This window comes from Megascapheus bottae, chromosome 6 (assembly GCF_031878675.1).
Source record: "Megascapheus bottae isolate mThoBot1 chromosome 6, mThoBot2.hap1, whole genome shotgun sequence".
Classification (NCBI taxonomy): domain Eukaryota; kingdom Metazoa; phylum Chordata; class Mammalia; order Rodentia; family Geomyidae; genus Megascapheus; species Megascapheus bottae.
In genome coordinates, this window is record NC_143514.1 from 54,698,590 (window position 1) to 54,711,150 (window position 12,561).

A 12,561-nucleotide genomic window follows, 5' to 3' on the forward strand; every position below is an offset into this window, starting at 1 on the left:
AAGTTCAAGGACAGTGCTCAGGCCCTGAGCTCAAGCCCAGGACTGGCAAAAAAAAAACAAAGGGTATAGGGAGATTAGTAAGGGGAAGAATGTCATGGAGGTAATTTGCCATTTTATATAAGGTGGATCGGAGAGGTCTAGAGACCTGCGAGAGCAGAGAGGACAAGCCCTGATTAATTTTCAGGAAGGATGTTTAGGCAGAGGAAAAGGTTTCGAGATAGCAGCATGTTAGTATTAAAACCAACTAAGAAGCTAGGTGTGGTGGCATATTATAATCCTAGCACTCAGGGAGGCTGAGGCAGAAGGATGCCAGGTTCAAGGACAGTCTGGACAATACACATTGACACATGACTTAGACTTTGTCAGTGATGGAGAACCATCAGACACTTTTAGATGACCCAAGCCTGTAATCCTGGCTACTCAGAGGATTACAGTTCAAACCCAGCCTGAGCAGGAAAGTCTGACAGATTATTAGCTCCAATTCACTACCAAAAAGCTAGAAATGGCACTGTGGCTCAAAGTGGTAAGAGCACATGCCTAGCACAAAGTTCAGGGATAATGTCCAGGCTGTGAGTTCAAGCCCCAGCATTGGCACAAAAAAAAAAAAATGAGGAAGGACAGAATCACAGTTGTGCTCTGTAGTGGAAAAACGAGTCAGCAGGGCTGGATGAGGCTGGAGTGGGGTGGATGATCTAGGAGGCTGTAAGAACTGGTCTCTGACCTTAGGAATGGAAATGGGGAAGGAAGGATGACAGCAACGCAGGAAGAATCAGAAGATGCTCTAACTACTCCCTAAGGATTAGCAGGGAACATAGAGAAATTGCCCAAATACGGCCACCATGAGACTGCTGTGAAGCCAGCCTTCTGAATTGTTCTTTGAGGTCAACTATTCTCCGTCTAATTTCATGGCTATACCTTTCAGAGAGGAGAAATGGACACAGGAGCAGATGTGTCAAACCTAGACACCCTGTTTCAACATGTTACAGACTGAATGAAACTTAAGCCACTTTGGGTTCTTTACCTATCACCCTTCCCTTTGGGAATCGGTTTTCAGAAGGGTGACTCCTTAAGCTTCTACAGAAACTTGAAAGATGGAGGACTGTTAGCTCAAGGAATATAAGGTTTAAATCTCCGTAAACTTGCTGTAGCTAAGGCTATGACACCTATAGAATCATTGCAAAATGGTCTTTTGACTTTGCAAATGATCTAAGCACCTAAACAAAGAAATCTAAGACCATCTAATATTTGCTCATTTAGGGGAACCCTGGATCTGTTAAGCTACCAGTTCTTTTCAAAGGAAAACGCCAATCCAGACCTCCCCTCTCTTCCCAAACTTCAGGATTTAAGTAGTTGGCTAAACCCATAGCACCTATAACAGGTAGCTGGGAGGCAGTGGGGCTCCAGCCTTGAACACTGCTGGCTATACAGTCACTTTCTGTGTAGTTTTTCTAATTGGCAGGAGGAGTCTCCTGGGTAGACTGTCAGAGGAGGGAATTGTAGGGCTGGGGTCCAGTAGCCTATTATTATAATAGTCCAGCTGAGCATTTTTCAGCTTCAAGCATTTCTACCCACATTAGCTAATTAACTGACAGTTTGTTCAAGTGGAGATGAGGGATGGCAGGAGACAGCAAGCTCATGCCTGATCATGCTTCCAGGGTCTGGAGGGAGCTGGTAGTGTGACTGCAGTACCAGGACCAGAGCGTTTGTGTGTTTGGACAAGGGCTAATGGACAGGAGCTAATTGACAGGCTCTTGGGGCCCTGTACATGATGGTCAGCTGGTTTGTCCTCACCAGTGTGATAAATGGCCCATTCAGTCATGGCTCAGAGAGACCCAGTCAGACCCTGTTACTGATCTGATGACAAGTGTGTGGGGTATTAACTGCTCCACCGCAGATGTCTCCTCTGGAAAGTGGGCTCTGTGACTAAGACACAGAATGAGAATCTTCATGTTCAGGAATGTTGCACATGATTGTTAATGTAGGAAATTATTGAAACTCAGCAATGAATTCTTAATAGTCATTATCTTCTTTAAGAAAAAAACAAAACAGGGGCTGGGAGTTTGGTCTAGTGGTAAAGTGCTTGCCTAGCATGTGCAAAGACCTGGGTTTGATTCCTCACTACCACATATATAGAAAAGCTGGAAATGGTGCTGTGGCTCCAGTGGTAGAGCACTAGCCTTGAGGAAAGCCCCAAGGACAATGCTCAGGCCCTGAGTTCAAGCCCCAGGACTGGCAAACAGAAAAATCAAAACCATAAAAGGGGCTGGGAGTTTGGTCTAGTGGTAGAGTGCATTAAGACCAGGGTTCAATTCCTCGGTACCGAATACATAGAAAAGTCAGAAGTGGTGCTGTGGCTCAAGTAGTACAGCACTAGCCTTGAGGAAAGCCCAAGGACAGAGCTCAGACCCTCAGTTCAATCTCCACGACTGGCAAAAAAATTTAAAAAGATATACATTTATAGAAATCTACTATGAGGGGCCAGGAGTTTGGCCTAGTGGTTAAAGTGCTTGCCTAGCATGCACGTAAGACCCGGGTTCGATTCCTTGGTACCACATACATAGAAAAAACCCAGAAGTGGTGCTGAGGCTCAAGTGGTAGAGCTCTAACCTTGAGAAAATCCAAGGACAGTGCTCAGGCCCTGGGCTCAAGCCCAGGACTGGCAAAAAAAAAAAAGAAATCTACTATGAGTCAGTGTAGCTCATGGTAGTGTAACTTGAAGTAGGCATTTAAAGTTTGGTATTTTAAACTTTCTTTTTTATTTTTTTTTTGTGTTTTTTTTTTTTTTTTTTGCCAGTCCTGGGCTTGAGCTCAGGGCCTGAGCAATGTCCTTGGACTTTCTCAAGGCTAGAGCTCTACCACTTGAGCCTCAGCACCACTTCCGGCTTTTTTCTATGTATGTGGTACCGAGGAATCGAACCCGGGTCTTCATGCATGCTAGGCAAGCACTTTAACCACTAGGCCAAACTCCCGGCCCAAAATTTGTTTTTTATTCACATATGTTTTTGTAGATAAACAATATCTTGTTTTTCTTTTCTTTTCTTTTCTTTTTGCCAGACCTGGGGCTTGAACTCAGGGTCTGGGGCCCTGACCTTGAGCTTTCTCAAGGCTAGAGCTCTATCACTTGAGCCATAGCTCCACTTTTGGCTTTTTGGTGGTTAAGTTGGAATAAGAGTTTCATGGACTTTTCTTTATGAGATGGCTTTGAACCATGAGCCTCAGAACTCAGCCTCTTGAATAGCTAGGATTACAGGCCAGGATAAAGAGTTAGTGAGTCCTCATTGTAACAATAACAAGCAAACAAACAAATAAACAAACAAACCCAACAGCCAGGTAGTGGCTCACGCCTGTAATCCTAGTGCTACTCAGGAGGCTGAGATGTGAGGATCAAGGTTCAAAGTCAGCCTGAGCATAAAAGAACCTGAGACTTATCTCCAATTAACCTCTAGAAAACTGGAAGTGGGGCATGGCTCAAGGGTAGGGTGGTAGCCTTGAGCTGAAGAGCTTAGGGACAGTGCCCAAGTCAAGCCGAGTTCAAGCTCCATCACCCACCAAAAAAAAAAAAAAAAAAAACAAACCCAAACAAACAAACAAAAAACCCCAGCAACTGGGTATGGTCACGTGTGCCTGTTATTCCAGGTACATAGAAGCACAGGTAGGAAGACTGAGGTCTAAAACTGGCCTGGGGAAAAATTCCAAACCCTATCTGAAAAATAACCTTAAGCAAAATGGACTAGAGCAAGAGTGCAGCTTGAGCTCAAATCCCTTTACTACAAAAAAAAAGAAAAAGAAAATTCAACCATCTCATTGAATAGTTACAAGTTGAGGATATGTGAGTTATATTTTGCTTTTTTCTAGCTTGGATTATTATGAAGGTGGTGCAAGTCTATATTTTGACCATGGACTTATTATCTACCTCTAGAAATAGAGCCAATCAATATTTAAGCCAATGACCAAGGTAATATAGGAAATTCTGCAGATGGAGGTCAATGTAGAACTTTAGAAACCTTTGAGTTGTGGGATTCAATAAGAACTGTGAAGAAACATGAAACCAAAGAGACAACATATTTGTTATGTCAGAAGGTGGAGAAGAACAGACTTATTCAAGTTTGCTATATTTAACTAACATATTAACTAGTCTGCAGTCCAAGGGACATTCCAGGAACACATAGTGTTGGATGTGGTAAGGCTCTTCTGTATACTTAGAAGTATACAACTTGATTTTTTTTTTTTTTTTTGGCAGTCCTGGGCTTGAGCTCAGGGCCTGAGCACTGTCCTTGGACTTTCTCAAGGCTAGAGCTCTACCACTTGAGACTCAGCACCACTTCCGGCTTTTTTGTATGTATGTGGTACCAAGGAATCGAACCCGGGTCTTCATGCATGCTAGGCAAACACTTTAACCACTAGGCCAAACTCCCAGCCCACAACTTGATTTTTTGTGATTCAGTGTTCTTCCAGCAATCTCTGGCTCTCTTTAGTTGTCAACTATTGCTAACCTCTAAAAGATTTTCATGGGCTGGGAATGTAGCTTAGTGGCAGAGTGCTTGCCTAGCATGCAGGAAGTTTTGGGTTCAATTCTTTAGTACCACATAAACAGAAAAAAAAAACAAAAACAGAAGTGGCACTATGGCTCAAGTGGTAGAGTGCTAGCCTCGAGCAAAAGAAGTTCAGGGACAGTGCCTCAGGCCCTGAGTTCATCAAATCCAAGCCCGAGGACTTGGGGGTGGGGTGGGTTGGGAGGGGGGCAGGGGAAGAAAAAAAGAAAGGATTTCCACCAAAATCTGAATTTGGGTCCCCCCCCCTCTCTTTCTTGTTGGTCCTAGGGCTTGAACTATGGGTCTAGGTTCTGTCCCTGAGCTTCTTTTCCTCAAGGCTAACTAATGCTCTACTACTTGAATCGCTGTGCCAGTTCTGGCTTTTTCTGAGTGCTTCATTGTTGATAAAAGTTCTTGTAATTTCCTGCCTGGCTGGCTTTGAACTGTGATTCTCAGATGTCAGCCTCCTGGGTGGCTAGGATTACAGGCCTGAGCCACCAGGGCCTGGTAAATTTGGGGTTTTAAAATTTCATGTTCTTGGGGCCGGGAGTTTGGCCTAGTGGTTAAAGTGCTTGCCTAGCATGCATGAAGACCCGGGTTCGATTCTTCGGTACCACATACATAGATAAAAGCCAGAAGTGGTGCTGAGGCTCAAGTGGTAGAGCTCTAGCTTTGAGAAAGTCCAAGGACAGTGCTCAGGCCCTGAGCTCAAGCCCAGGACTGGCAAAAAAATAAATAAATAAATAAATAAAAATTTCATGTTCTTGATTGTATTCAGCATTCCCAAAACACTCATTCTCCAAGTGCCACTAATTTGGCCTAGCTACTGGGAACAGGTAGAAGGAAAAACTAGTCAGTTAATCTAGAGACTTGAGGATATGAGACTCTTTTATATATATATATATATATATATATATATATATATATATATATATATATATTTATTTATTTATTCCTGGGCTAGTCCTAGACTTGGGCTCAGGGCCTAAGCACTGTCCTTGGGTTTTCTCAAGGCTAGAGCTCTACCACTTGAGCCACAACACCACTTCTGGCTTTTTTCTATGTATATGGTACCGAGGAATTGAACCCCCATCTTTGTGCATGCTAGGCAAGCCCTCTACCACTAGGCCAAACTCCAGCCCCTAGTGTTGGAATATTTTGACAAAGCTAGCTGAGAACTATAGGATATTCAGGTGTTTTTCTCCGCTCAGTCAGGAAGTGAAAGACACCCACTTTCTGTTTGGTTTAGAAGTGCTCTTAGAGAAGGCAAACAATGCAGGTGGTCAAATAGTAGGAATGAGATTTTCTGTATAACAGGAGAGGACCGGGTCTGTTTTAGGATGAGGTTTAAGGGAAATTTCAGGTGTCCTGGAGGTGATTTAGATTCTTCTAATTGTCAAGACTAACAAGAGAACAGGAGAAAGAGAAACAGCCCAGATCATGGAGAAGAGAAAATACAGTGGCATGTGCCTGTCGTCCCAGCTACTCTAAACACTACTCCGAAGGATCACTTGAACTCAGGAGTTCAGAGACACTCTGGGCCATGCAGTGAGGCCCATTTTTTTCAAAAAGAAGAAAAAGCAAAATCAAAAGAAAACTCAGTCAACTGAGATGCCTGTAGATACCTGGCCAGGGCTCCCACGACCAGCCACAACTGCATGAGAACTTAGGGGGGATGGAAGGAACCTTTAGTGGTGGATCTGCAGGTTCTGGAAAAAAGATCAGAGACTCGACATGTCTGAGCCCTTCAAAGGTAGAAAACTGAAGAAAGCCAGGAGTAAGGAGTTTTCTAGACCAAAGAAATTCCAGTTAGAATATTCTTTTTTTTTTTGCCAGTCCTGGGCTCGAGCTCAGGGCCTGAGCACTGTTCTTGGTCTTCATGCATGCTAGGCAAGCACTTTAACCACTAGGCCAAACTCCGAGCCCTCCAGTTACAATATTCTTAAGCTTCTGCCTGTCTTCAAAACCATGCTCATGGTGGCATTTAAGTGCATAGTCAAAACAGACACAAGTTTGGAGTTGGAGAGACCAGTGATGGGGAGGGTGTATGTGTATCTATGCGTTTCTCAGAGGACACACTAAAGGATTTCAAAAGGAAAGGATCAGAACCTCTTCCAAGTGAGCCGCTTGGAGGACTCTCAAATCTAACGGGAGTTGGGCTCCCTGAACTCTGACATGATGCTGAGTTTGATAAGAGAAATAAAGGGAATTTGAGGCTATTAAGCTCAAAATTACTAACTGGAGCTATCACATACATGTATTTAAAGTGGGAGAGAAAAGTCACAGTGATTGATAAAAATAGCTTACCAATGATGGCAGAACTCATGAAAAAAGCTGTCTCCTTGCTTCTAGCACACACGATAGACATTAGGGCTCATAACCTAGCCTAGGATCATTCAGGTAGGGAACTGCAGCATTCAAAATACTGGGCATGGTCTAGAAAAGAGGTGAGGACATGGGGTCAGTAAGTCCCTTTGGCCCCAAGCATTTCTCATCTCAATAAGAAAGGTGGGCTCCACTAAGGCTGTGGCTGGTGTTTTAGAAGGCTGAGGCAGATGCCATCCAGAGGTCTGGTCTGGTGACAAGCTTTCTACTGGAGGAAAGACAGGCTTCCTCACGAGAGAAGGAAAGGAAGCAGGGATGCATACAGGTTTATAGGCTCTGAAGGGACAGAGGGGCTGTGCCTGTTGGTCTCGGTGAAGTAAGAAGAGAGGTTTCCTGGACTGCCTGAAGGTGGAAGGTAACCATTTGAGAGGAGTGGAGAGGGTTTGGAATGCCAGAGGAAGCTGAGCCAGGGTAAGCCAAGGGAATCTCAATTGTGGTCAGAGACCAGCCCATAGCTAAACTGGTTTTTCTTTAACGAAGCCCAGCTGCCTGGGTGAGGCAGGAGATTATTGTTTGGGACTCCAATATGACTTTGGCAGTGTGGATTTTTTGGGAGAATGTGGGGCGAGTAGGGGAGAGAGATTCTTTCTCTTTAAGAAAATGCTTAAAAGGAACAATCTTGGAATTAGGCCTCCAGTTCTTAGGAGGACTAGAAGCATTCTATGGCAAACTTTTATCAACTTGAGTTCTATATTTGGTTTAAAGTAACTTTAGTAATTTCTTGGAAAGGGGTCTTTTATTTTGAAATTACATCCTCTTATATCTTGATATTAAAACGTGCATATTTTTTCTCACTGTCTTTGCCGTATTGGAAACTGAACCTAGAACCTTGAACATGCTAGGCAATGTCATTGTAAAAATTACAATGACTGGGGCCTGAGAGTGTGGTCTAGTGGTAGCGTGCTTGCCTAGCATGCATGAAGCCATGGGTTTGATTCCTGAGTACCACAGACATAGAAAAAGCCAGAAGAGATGCTGTGGCTCAAGTGGTAGAGTGTTAGCCTTGAGGAAAGTCCCAGGACAACGCTCAACCCTGAGTTCAAGCCCCAAGACTGCCCCCCCACCCAAATTACAATGATCATTGGGCATGGTAGCTCACACCTGTAATCCTAGTACTTAGGAGGATGAGATCTGAGGAGTGCAGTTCAAAGCCAGCCCGGCACTAAAGAATGTGAAACTCTTATCTCCAATTAACTGCTAGAAAATGGGAAGTGAGGCTGTGGCTCAAGTGGTAGGGTGGTAGCCTTGAGCTGAAGGGCGTCCAGTCCTAGAGTTCAAACCCCACAACCAACCCCCCAAAAAACCCCATATATACATATATATATGTATATATACATATATATACATATATATATATATGATCATACCATTTTTGTAGGGCTACTACAGATATTATTGAAACTAAGTATCTTAAAGCAACAGAAAATTTTATAATTTTGGAGGGTAGAAGTCCACAGTCAAATGTTGGCAGGATTGGTTCTAGAGGCTCTACTACTTGAGCCTCAGCACCACTTCTGGCTTCTTTCTATATGTGGTACTAAGGAATCGAACCCGGTCTTCATGCATGCTAGGCAAGCACTTTAACCACTAGGCCAAACTCCTGGCCCCATTACTTACCTCTTTTAAGACCCTTTTTGACATAAGGTCACATTCAAAGCTTCCAATGCTTGAAGCTAGGTGCTGGTAGCACATTTCTCCTAGCTACTCAGGTGGTTAAGATCTGCGCATCAAGGTTTGAAGCCAGCAGAAAAGTACAAGAAATTCTATTTCCAGTTAATTAGCCAAAAAGCCTAGCTGGAGGTATGGCTCCAGTGGTAGAGCACTAACCATGGGCAAGAAAGCTGTGAGTTATACCCAGGCCCTGAGTTCAGGCCCTGGTATTAACACCCACACACCCACACACACACCACTTCCAAGGGATACATTTTTCAGGGCGATCTATTCAATTCACCAGGGAGTTACCTGGGAGTAGTAGGGGGAATCATTTTTACCAGGACCTATGCTTGGACATAAAAGGGAACAAATGGGTCCTCTACTACATAGTGAAGAAGATTCCAAGACTGAGAAGTTAGTAAGTAGGAGAAGTATTATCTAGTTCTTATTTGTAGGTGTTGAGAAAATGCAGCAGAAATACCAACCTTTAGGTTCTATATCAAGATAGGATACTAGATTCCATGTCTCTTCTGTCTCGCTAAAGAAGACAGGATCTGAGAGGTGAGTTTCAGTTGTGTTTAGGAAGCACAGCCAGAAGTCAGTGCTGCAAGAACAGAATCATGAGGTTAAGATTTAGCAGTCAAGCAGGTCAGGAAGAAGCTGAGACTAAGGCTTAGGGAGAGGAGAAGACTAACAAGGAATGCTATCTTGCCCTGATCTTTGGGCCTCAGGGAGAGTTCTTTTGAAAACATAGGGTCAGTGAAACCATTATTGCTGTTCAAGAAGGTAGGCTCAGTCAGGGCAAATGGTATCTTCTGAGTACTTAGAACAAGATCTGGCTCAAGAAGGGAACTTAGTTAAACGGAAAGTTATCATTTTCTGCTGCTTTCCCCTCTTATCATTAACATTTAATAAATCCACTTTATGTTGAATAATCGTATTTCATATTTGATAGATGTGATGACCAATTTTGTTCACAATGTGCAAATATACTTTTACATATTTAAGTTTGGCAGATCTCTTAATTAAATATAGGCTAGCTAGATTTTTTTTTTTGTCAATTGTGGGACTTGAACTCTGGGCCTGGATGCTATTCCTGAGCTCTTCAACGCAAGGCTACCGCCCTAACCCTTGAGCCACAGCGCCATTTCCAATTTTCTAGTGGTTAATTGGAGATAAGAGTCTCATCAACTTTAGTGCCCAGGCTGGCTTTGAAATGTAATCCTCAGATCTCAGCCTCCTGAGTAGCTAGGATTACAAGCATGAGCACTGAAGGGTGGGTTTTTTTTTTTTGTTGTTGTTGTTTTTTAAGGTACTGGTGTTTTGAACTCAGAGCCTCCTGTTTGCTAAGCAAATGCTCTTCTATGTAAGCCATGCGTCTCATGTCTCCTTTTCTGAAAGAGGGTTTCACTATATAGCCCAAGCTGTCCTTGAACTCACTATCCTGCCTCAAACTCCTCAGTGTTGGTACAAGTGAATAGCACCATGTCCAGCCCAATTTATTGCTATTGAACATATACTCCTAGTATCCTAGTACCCTTGTACATACTGGCATTAAAAGGGGAGAAACAGAATTATGGATGAAGTTTGGGAAAAATAGGATTGTTTATGCAGTAACTGTTTTGCAAAAAAGCCAAAGATGGATGAAGTCAAGTTTATCTCTATCCTTAGGGGGAAAAAAAATCACTGAGTATTAATACTTTCCAGTTAAATGCTTAGAGCTAAAGACATGAATGACCAGACTTTTCTATTCCATGCTTTTACTTTTTTTTTTTAACTTAAATGGTGATCTTTCAGCCCCTACAAACTGCATAATTTTCCCAGGTCTCACCTCTGTAGAGGTGTCTGCAGAGTCTAAGGCAGAAGAACTTAAAAAGAATATATTTTAGGGCCAGGACTGTGGCCTACTGGTAGAGTGCCTGCCTGGCATGCATGAAGCCCTGGGTTAGATTCCATGGTACCACATATACAGAAAAAGCCAGAAGTGGTGCTGTGGTCCAAACGACAGAACACTGGTCTTAAGAAAGACCAAGGAGAGTGCTCAGGTCCTGAGTTCAAGCCCCAGGACTGGCCCCCCCCAAAATACACACACACATATGTGTGTATATATATATATATATATATATATATATATACTATAAGTCATTTCTAAAGGATACTTGAGGTTTTATTAACTGTAAAGAAAGTCAGTACTTTTTCATTTCCAATCATAACTGTTCAGTAAGAGAACTGTACTGATGTTTATCTTTTAATATTGAAACATATAAAATGAACTTTAGATTTGAGATCTTTGGAGCTTTGGAGTGGTTATTTTACATTCTACAAAGGAACATAAACTTCAAATTGCTCAGAATTATTGAAATAATGACCACAGGAAGGAAGCATACTTTAGAGCCCTATATGGTATTACATTTCAGAAATGTGCTAGATGGGAAAATAAAACCAGTTTCTCTACTAACTGCTGACTTTTTCCTGAATTTCCTATCAACTGCTTGGAATTTTGCAAACAATTCACAGCTGATAAAATACAAGGGCAGTGGAACTGAGTTTCTGTGGTGAAGACCCTAGGGGCTGCCAGCAAGAGGGAAGGTCACTGTCTGCCCCTTCTCAGTCCTGTAACCAAAGAACAGTGAGTGTGTATGTGTGTGCGTTCCTTTTGTCTTTTTAAATAAAGTAGGACTCAGCTGAGGATCTACAGAAGGGATTACTAGAGTAATCTGAATTTAGATTGCCCCAACAGCCTCCTTGGAAAGTGTAACCTTTGCTTATTCATTCAAAGCACTGTTCACTGTGTGCCAAGTCTATGCTGGGCATGAAAGGTCCAAGGATAAACTGTACCCATGAGGAACTTGAAGAGTGGTGGGAGAGATAACCTAGCCAACAGACATGTAGATGCACAAGGAACTGAGGGCTACGCAGAGACCAGCAGAGAGGTGGTACGAGCTCATTCTAAGATGATTATGTGCTCACTTCAGCAGCATATACTAAAATTGGAGCAATACAAAGAGAAGATTAGCACGGCCCCTGCACAAGCATGACACACAAATTCGTGAAGCATTCCATATTTTTATAGCTGGTAGTTCTATCAACCTTGATGTGGAATTATTTGTTTCTACTGACTTGAGAGCCCTGCAAATAAAAGTATTGACTTCAGTTCAACAACAACAACAAAAACAAAGGTATGTAGAGAGGTAGTAGCTTGTCACTTTCTATTGTAGTGTGTTGTGTAGAGGAGAAATATCCCAATGGTTTGAGAATCATAGGTACTTCAGCATAGCTAGTCCCAGGAGTGACAGGGAGAACTGCAAGAAGAGACCAGCGAGGTAGACAAAGTCCTGAACGCCAGGCTGGGAGACTTAACCCTTATTCTAAGGAAAGGGAGTGGTGGCATGTTCAGATTTTTTTTTTTTTTTCCAGTATTGGCAGTGAACCTAGGACCTTGCAAGCACTTTACCATTAAGGAGGGCTTTTTTTTTTTTTCCAGCAAGAAGAAAGCAAGGCAAGATTAGGCCATGTAAATAAGGAGGAGGGAGAAACTGTGGGTTGTCACAGGACAGGCAATCAACCTGCGTGAAGATCTGAGGCTCTAGACTTGGCTCTGTTACTAAGAAGCTGCATGACTTTGAACAAGTCCCTGCATTGCTCTAGGTCTCAATTTCCTCATCTGTAAAATTAGAATAAAAATACAATCCTCCTCTTCAGGGTTATGGAGATTAAATGAGGTAAAAGAACTCACCAGCTGCTTACCCTGTTTGTGCCCTTCTTCTTGAAACAGCCTGGACTATTGTTCCTGTCATTTGGATCTCATTTGCTCTCCTTGTGAGAGCCAAGCTGAAATCTGTTGCCTTGTTGGAAGGGAAGTTTGTGGCAGGTGGCCCCTGTGTAGCTGGAAGGACAGACATCAAAAGAGAGCAGCATGTCAAAGAGACCTGCTTTTGTGACCCCTAAAACTGGAGGACCCAAAATGGGTAGAATGAGGCAAAACAGATCA

At 42.9% G+C, this 12,561-nt stretch overlaps 1 non-coding gene across 1 annotated transcript; it reads left to right on the forward strand.

Annotated features, from left to right (window-relative positions):
• The first annotated feature begins 11,534 nt into the window (after positions 1 to 11,534).
• LOC150061901 (U6 spliceosomal RNA) lies at positions 11,535 to 11,639 on the forward strand. The gene has a single exon (XR_016536091.1). It is a non-coding gene; the product is annotated as a U6 spliceosomal RNA (small nuclear RNA).
• Positions 11,640 to 12,561: the final 922 nt, after the last annotated feature.